Genomic DNA, 8725 nt, shown 5'->3' with positions numbered 1-8725 from the left:
CTTCCTATTTGAATACTCATTATTTCTTTCTCTTTCCTGATTGCCCTGGCAAGAACTTCCAATACTATGTTGAATAGGAGTGGTGAGAGAGGGCATCCTTGTCTTGTGTTGGTTCTCAAGGGAAATGCCTCCAGGTTTGTCCATTCAGTATGATATAGGCCATGGGTTTGTCATATATGGGTTTATTATTTTGAGGTATGTTCCCTCAATACCTAGTTTATTGAGAGTTTTTAATACAAAGGGATGTTCAATTTTATCAAAGGCCTTTTCTGCATCTATTGAGATAATTATGTTATTTTTTCCCTAGTTTTGTTTATATGATGAATCACATTTATTGATTTGCATATGTTGAATCAACCTTGCATCCCAGGGATGAAGCCAACTTGATTGCAGTGGATAAGCTTTTTGGTGGACTGCTAGATTTGGTTTGCAAAGTTTTATTGAGGATTTTTGCGTTGATATTCATCAGGGATACTGGCCTGAAGTGTTTTTTTATTGTTGTATCTCTGCCAGGTTTTGGTCTCAGGATAATGCTGGCCTCATAAAATGAGTTAGAGAGGGGTCCCTCCTTTTCAATTTTTTGGAATAGTTTTAGGAGGAATGGTACCAGCTCTTCTTTGTACCTCTGGCAGAATTCAGCTGTAAATCTGTCTGGTCCTGGGCTGTTTTTTGGTTGGTAGGCTATTCATTACTGCTTCAATTTCAGAACATTTTATTGGTCTATTTAGGGATTCTATTTCTTTCTGGTTCAGTCTTGAGAGGGTGTAGGTGTCCAGGAATTTATCCATTTCTTCTAGATTTTTTAGTTTATGTGCATGGAGGTGTTTATAATATTCTCTGATGGTTGTTTGTATTTCTGTGGGGTCAACAGTGATATCCTCCTTGTTTCTGATTGAGTCACTTTGATTCTTCCTCCTTTTCTTTTTTATTAATCTAGCTAGCAGTCTATTTTATTTTTTCAGAAAACCAGCTCGTGGCTTCATTGATTTTTCTTTTTTGAAGGGTTTTTTGTGTCCCTATCTCCTTCAGTTCCACTCTGACCTTGGTTATTTCTTGTCTTCTGCTAGCTTTGGAGTTTGTTTGCTCTTGGTTCTCCCATTCTTTTAGTTGTGATGTTAGGGTGTCAATTTGAGATATTCCTAGCTTTTTGATGTGTGCATTTAGTGCTGTAAATTTCACTCTTAACACTACTTTAGCTGCATCCCAAAAAGACTGGTTCATTGTCTCTTTGTTCTCGTTGACTTCAAATAACTTCTGGATTTCTGCCTTAATTTTATTATTTACCCAGGAGTTATTCAGGAGCAGATTGTTCAATTGCCATGTAGTTGTGTGGTTTTGAGTAAGTTTCTTAATCTTAGGTTTTAAGTTGATTGTGCTGTGTGGTCTGAGAGACTGTTTGTTATGATTTCAGTTCTTCTCCATTTGCTGAGGAGTGTTTTACTTATGATGATGTGATCAATTTTAGAGTAAGTGCCATGTGGTGATGAGAAGATTGTATATTCTGTTGTCTGGGGGTGGAGAGTTCTGTAGGTAGCTCTCAGGTCTGCTTGACACAGAGCTCAGTTCAGCTCCTGAATATGTGTTCATTTTCTTTCTCGATCTAACATTGTCAGTGGGTGTCAAAGTCTCCCACTATTATTTTGTGGGAGTCTAAGTCTCTTTAAAGGTCTCTAAGAACTTGTTTTATGAATCTGGGTGCTCCTGTATTGGGTGCATATGTGTTTAGCATAGTTAGCTGCTCTTGTTGAATTAAACCCTGTACCATTATAATAATGCCCTTTCTTGTCTTTTTTTATTTTTGTTGGTTTAAAGTCTGTTTTATTAGAAACTAGAATTGTAACTCCTACTTTTTTCTGTTTTCCATTTGCTTGGTGAATTTTCCTCCATCCCTTTGTTTTGGGCCTATGTGTGTCTGCACGTGAGATCAGTCTCTTGAAGACAGCATACCAGTGAGGCTTGACATTATCCAGCTTGCCATTTTGTGTCTTTTAATTGGGGCATTAGCCCATTTATATTTAAGGCTCATATTGTTATGTGTGAATTCAATCCTGTCATCATGATGCTGGCTGGTTATTTTGCAGGCTTGTTTATGTGGTTGCTTCATAGTGTCACTGGTCTGTGTACTTCAGTGTGCTTTTTTAGTGGCTGGTAATGGTTTTTTCTTTGCATATTTAGTGCTTCCTTCAGGAGCTCTTGCAAGACAGGCCTTCTGGTAACATATTCCCTTGGGATTTGCTTGTCTGAAAAGGATCTTCTCCTTCACTTATGACATTTGGCTGGATATTAAATTCTAGATTGGAAATCCTTTCTTTAAGAATGTTGAATATTGACCCCCTAATCTCATCTGACTTGCAGGGTTTCTGTTGGGGGGTCCACTGTTAGTCTGGTGGGTTTCCCTTTGTAGTTGATCTGACCTTTCTCCCTGGCTGCCCTTAACATTTTTTTCCTTCTTTTTGAACTTGGAGAATCTGATGATTATGTGTCTTAGGATTGATCTTCTCATTGAGTATCTCACTGGGGTTCTCTGGATTTCCTGAATTTGAATGTTGGCCTATCTTGCTAGGTTGGGGAAGTAATCTTGTATGATATACTGAAGTATGTTTTCCAACTTAGCCCCATTCTCCCCATCTCTTTCAGGTACCCCAATCAGTCGTAGGTTCAGTCTTTTTACATAATCCCATATTTCTTTGAGGTTTTGTTAATTCCTTTTCATTCTTTTTCCTCTATTCTTGTCTGCCTGTCTTATTCCACAAAGATAGTCTTCAAGCTCTGAGATTCTTCCCTCCACTTGGTCTATTCAGCTGTTAATAGTTGTGGTTGCATTGTGAAGTTCTCATATTGTGTTTTTCAGCTCCATCTGGTCACTTATGCTTCTCTCTAAACTGGCTATTCTGGTTATTGGCTCCTATAATGTTTTATCATGATTCTTAGCTTCTTTGCATTGGGCTAGAACATGCTCCTTTAGCTCAGTGAAGTTCATTATTACCTGCCTCCTTAAGCCTACATCTGTCAATTCATCCATTTCAGCAGCCTCAGCCCACTTCAGTGCCCTTGCTGGAGAAGTGTTGCAGTCATTTGGAGAAGAGGCACTCTGGCTTTTTGAGTTTTCAGCATTTTTGCATTCTTTCTCATTTTTGTGGGCTTATCTACCTTTGATCTTTGAGATTGCTGAACTTCAAATGGGGTTTTGTGGGGTCTTTTTTGTTAATGTTATTTTCTATTTGTTTGTTTGTTTGTTTAACAGTCAAGCCACTCTTCTGTAGGGTTGCTGCAGCTTGCTGGGGGTTCACTCCAGACCATAGTTGCCTTGGTCCCTCCCATACCTAGAGGTATCACCAGTGAAGGCTGCGAAACAGCAAATATGGTAGCCTGTTCCTTCCTTTGGGAGCACCATCCTAGGGGGGCACCAACCTGATGCCAGCCAGAACATTCCTGTAGGAGGTATGTGGAGACCCCTGTTGGGATGTCTCGCCCAGATAGGAGAAATGGGATCAAAGACTCACTTAAGGAAGCAGTCTGGCTACTCCTTGGCAGAGCAGGTGCATTGCACTGACCACCCAGCCTCCTCAGAGATAGGAGCCTAGAAAGTTTATGTCTGCTAACCACAGACATAGCAGCTGCCCCTCTCCACTGGGAGTGGCAGCACCAGGGAATGATGAGAGTTCTGTCCTTAGAACCCTGGCTGCAGTTGTTGAAATTCCCAAGGGATGCCCCTCCCAGTAAGGAGAGATGGATTGTTGTCCCACTTAAGGAAGCAGACTGGCCATGACCAGACATGGTAGCTGTGCTGTGTTGTGGGGAATTCCTCCTGGTCCCCAATACTGGCAGGCTACAGCAGCCAACTGGAACAGCAGATATGGCAGCTGCCTCTCCCCCTGGGAACTCCATCCATCTCAGGCCATTTCCAGTCTGCCGCTGCTGGCCAGCTGGAATTCCAAACCAGTGAGTCTTACGAGGTGCTATGGGTGTGGGGCCCACAGAATGAGGCTGCTTGGCTCCCTGGATTCAGCCCCTTTCCTAGGCAAATGCACAGGATCTCCTGCCTTGCTGGAATTCCTGGGGTTGGAGTATGCAAAACTCCCAGGTTTCCCTAAATGTCCCCGTGAGTGGGTAGGCAGCCACTCCACCAAGACTCTGCACAGCTCTGTGCTTTGAACCCAAGGCCCTGGTGATGTGGGCTCATGAAACGATCTCCTGATCCACTGGTTGCAAAGATCCATAGGAAAAGCATGGTTTTCCAGGAAGGGTCATGCAGTTATTAACCACCTCCTTTGGCTGGGGGTGGGGGTCCCCCTGGCTCTTTGCCACTCATGGGTGGACCATCACCCCACCCTAATTTTCCTCACTCTCTCTGGGTTGAGCCATCCTCCTAGTCAGTCCCAATGTGAGAATCTAGATACCTCAGGTGCAGAATTCACTCACCGTTTTGTGAGAGCCGTAGATTGCAGCTGCTTCTAATCAGCCATCTCGACCCCTCTCATGTTCACTTTTCTATTGAGATGTTCATCTTTTGCTTACTGATGTGTAAAAACTTTCTATATATGAATATCATTATTTTGTCTGCCATATAGGCTATTAATACTATTGTCAGTTTGAGTTTAGTTTGGTTTATGTGGTTGTGCCATGTACAAAGTTTTATTTTTTCTGTAGTCAAATCTATCAATTTTTACAAATTAGCTATTGGGCAGATCTTCCTTCCAAGCCCTATTCTGAACCCGAATAGTTCCCTACTCTCTTCTGTCCCCTTTTTGTGTTTGAGATGTCAGGAGGGAAGAGACAAACATAGCTCTTTTTAAAGAACAGGAATGGAGTAACACATGAGAAAGGTCTTTAAGATTAGTTTTTCCTAATCTTTTTTGTAAAATAAGAGCCCTCCAAAAACCCATGGAAATCCCTCACTACTTCACTCACTCTGACCTAAGCCAAATGCATACATGGCCAAATCAGAGCCATCTGCACTGACTTTCCATAGGCAATATCCATTTCCCTTGGGAATGTCAGACACAGCATCTTTCACAGATTCCCTCCTCAGTTCCTACTCCTTGTCTGTGCTCTAGTAGTGAATCAGGAAAGACAGTGATTAAATAATATATGGCAGCATCAAATACCAGTTTTTCTGACTTTGACAGTTTCAAGAGTTGTCGCTAACTTTCTCTCAAGCTGAAACCTAGTGGATTTACCGTAGTTTCTTTGCTGTGGCACTCAATCAGTTTCAGTCCTCTGTCAGATATATAGCACTCATACATATTTAAATATTCCAAAGTAGTGTCCTGATTCCTATTTCAACCCATGCCCCCGCTGAGCTGACCTAAGCATTCCACTCTATTGACTTGTGAGAGAGAAACTATGGATTATTTTTTATGTTATCTTTTCAGTTATTGCAATGCTAAAATAGCAAGGGCATGATTTTATTTTCCATGCTGTGAATGGCCTATAAAACACTGAGCACTGAACTTAATACATGTAACAAAACAATGGTGAAGATGCAATTCAAAGAGAAGGCAGAGAAGTTCAGAGACCCAGCTGAACTTCTGAGAATAGTATTTCAGACTTGGAAGTAAAAGACCAAAGTTTATTTGCTTGCTTCCATTTCTTGATCATTAATTACAGTTATTCAATTAATAATTTAGTGTCCTGAACTATTTTGATAACTTCTCATTAAGAGAATCAAAGCTGATAATTAAGGAATGAGTCAGAGACCTCATCCACAGAGAGCAAGGGCCCAAATGAACAACATAAAAGATGCATCATTTTACATTCCTAACATGTAAGTGGGCTATGAATACTGATAGTACCAAATAGGAGAGACAAAAGTATGAGCTTGCAGAGCCCTGCTTTCTTCATAGCCAAAAATCAATACTATAGAGACGCCCAACATGCTTCAGTAACTGTTCATCAATTATTTACTGGGCTCTTTTGTTCTAAGTTTCTGTTTACAAGATTACTTTGTAATTTGAAATGATTGTTTCCTTTCATATGGCTGCTGAATGGGGCTTGAGGTTTTTTACAAGATGAACCTGAAAGAGCGTGTGTGTATGTGTATGTGTGTGTCATCTGTCATCTCATGTTTCGGATTAAATTGGGATAACCCATGTTCTGCATCTTTCTTTCCAGTGGTGCTCTGATGTCCACCAGATAGGTATTACAGGCCAAGGCACTTACTTGTCCATGAAGAAATCACATGGGTTTTCAACATTCTGCCAAATTGACAGCTAAGGGCAACAGGAAGCAATGCTTCTTGAGTGTGTGCTTTTGTCCTTTCTTTGCTTTCTCAAATTTCTCACTGACTTGGAAACAAGGAAAAAACATGAAAAGATGTAGTCTTACCTGTTCACAATTTTCTATCAGCAGCATGCACTTAAACCTTAAGCCCCAGTTTTTAGGCAAGGTTTTTTGGTTTTTCTTTTGGCATGAAATGACCAGTTGGACTACAAGTTATTCATAAATGATACACAACTTTATTAAGAACTGATTACAGTCCATGGGCACTGGTAAATTCAACCAAGTGTGGATCAAAAATACTTGGGGGGAAAAAAGATGGTTATGTCTATACTGAACACGTACAAACCTTTTTTCCTGTCATTATTCCCAAAATACAGTATGATGACTATTTATATAGGATGTGCATTGTATTAGTATTATAAGTAACCTAGGGATGACTTAAAGTTTATGGGAGGATGTGCGTAGGTTATATGCAGATACTACACCAGTTTGTTCAGGCTAGACTGCTTCACTAAATGGCAAAGTTAGTCAACAGACTAGCATTGGATTTATCCTTGGTCAGTGGGTCCCTAATAGTGCACAAAGAATTTTGTGCAGAAGCACTTTCCAGTTTATCTGTGAAATAGGCATTTTTGGTATGGTGTTTCCATTGCCACTTTCAGGAGTCAATGCTCAACCTTGTATACACACCACAAGTTCTTGCAAAAATTCAAATGCAAAAAGCTGGCCAAGTAGAGATGGTGGTGGATGAAGGAGTATATATAGACCCATAAAAGGGGCAGGTTCTCCTCTGCATCCAGTAGTGTTGATGTGAGAGAACATAGGCTGTTCAATGTTGCCACATGGGCTTGTTTAAGCAACCTTGGAAATCCACATAACATATGCTAGATTGTATCTGCTCTTGTAATCAAGTGCAGGCTTAGCTGTTCACCACTTATAAAACCAATAACAAGGATGAAGAGTAGTGAAAGGAAAGTGATTCTATTTCCAGAGCTAGCTGTGGGGAAACAGCCAGCTCACCCTTTCCAGAACCACTTCAGACTTTTGGCTGGGGAGAAGGGATTAAAGAGGGAACTTGGAATGGGAGGCATGGGGGAATGGTGCTGAATACAAGGTCCACATGTCGTCTTCTGGTGGCTATCTCAAACTATTGTCTACCAGGAGCATGGAAGGCTGTCATCTTAAAATGGCTGGGGTGTGGACTAACCACCTTGAGGTAATTTCTAGAATTTTGCAGCTGGGTCTCCATGCTTGGTCTGTCTCAACATTAGCCCCTGGAACTTCTAAGTAAGCATACAATTAGATAAATGTGCATGGGGGAAAGAAGGAGTACACAGTGGTAAAAGGAAGGGAATGGAGTTTCCAAGTATGTTTGAGGCTCTATTTTAAGACTAAAGAAAAGTTTCTACAGTTTGTTTTGAGGTTACATCTTGAGACTTGGAAGAAAGGAGGGGAAAAAAGTTTAAAAGTGCATTTTCAAGCTCAACTGCTCAGTTACACTCTCAGGTAGCCTCTGGTATGAGGAGGGGCAAGTGATCTGCCAATGAGCACAGTGGTATATGTAACTTACAGTCAGCTTATAGTCCAAGACCAACTACAGAGCAGTTCAATATTTTTAATATTGTTCCTGGCCAGGTTTCCTTTAAATAAATTCTTTAAAATACAAATATTGTTTGTTTTAAATTCAAGCAGAAATTCAGTTATGATTATTTTACCCATTTAAAAAAAATGGGTAGCAACATGATATTCTTCATCAGTCTGTTAACACTGGAATAGTGGCAAAGACTGCAGGTGCTGGATGCAAACAGAATCTGGCTACAGATTTAAGGCTAGCCCATCACCTGGACACCTAGAATACAGAATAGTATTTTAAAAGTACTCACAAAGAAAAATAAATCTAGAATTTTCTGTATCTCATCATGACCCTCATTGTTATGATGACATGCTGTGACCAACAGCCTCAAAACTGTCCTGGTTTGTTTGTTTTAAATTCTGTAAAAATACCGAAAATTCTCTTACCTATTTCCCTATAGGAAAGGAATGGGAATGATAACATTAAAATGCTTCTCAAAGCAAGCCCCATTTCAGGCCTTACTTTTGAAGTAACTTTTGAAGTAAAAAGTACACATTGAAACAACAGTAGATGAAATGGCAGCTTTGAGGCCTGCCATTTTCCCAAATGGACCACTGATTCCCTGGAAGTAGTTTACTCACCAGAGATGTACCTAAAGGTGTAGTACTGTCATAGTTACTTGATCTTATTTGGGGTACGAGATTAGACACATGGGCTAAAAAATTAAGTCACTGTTTCATGTATCATAACATTTCCATATATATATATATATGGAAATACTAAATACTAAATGGAGCAAAGTATGCATAAAACATCATGAGTGTACCTAAGCTTAATGCTACATAGGTTTGGGAGAAGAAACGAAGCCACCCAAATGTATGTGCCAACTTTGCGATATAGTTCACATCCCCAAAGTTAAGTGTTATTTTT

Source organism: Piliocolobus tephrosceles, chromosome 2 (genome assembly GCF_002776525.5).
Source record: "Piliocolobus tephrosceles isolate RC106 chromosome 2, ASM277652v3, whole genome shotgun sequence".
Taxonomy (NCBI): domain Eukaryota; kingdom Metazoa; phylum Chordata; class Mammalia; order Primates; family Cercopithecidae; genus Piliocolobus; species Piliocolobus tephrosceles.
This window is presented reverse-complemented; position numbering follows the sequence as displayed.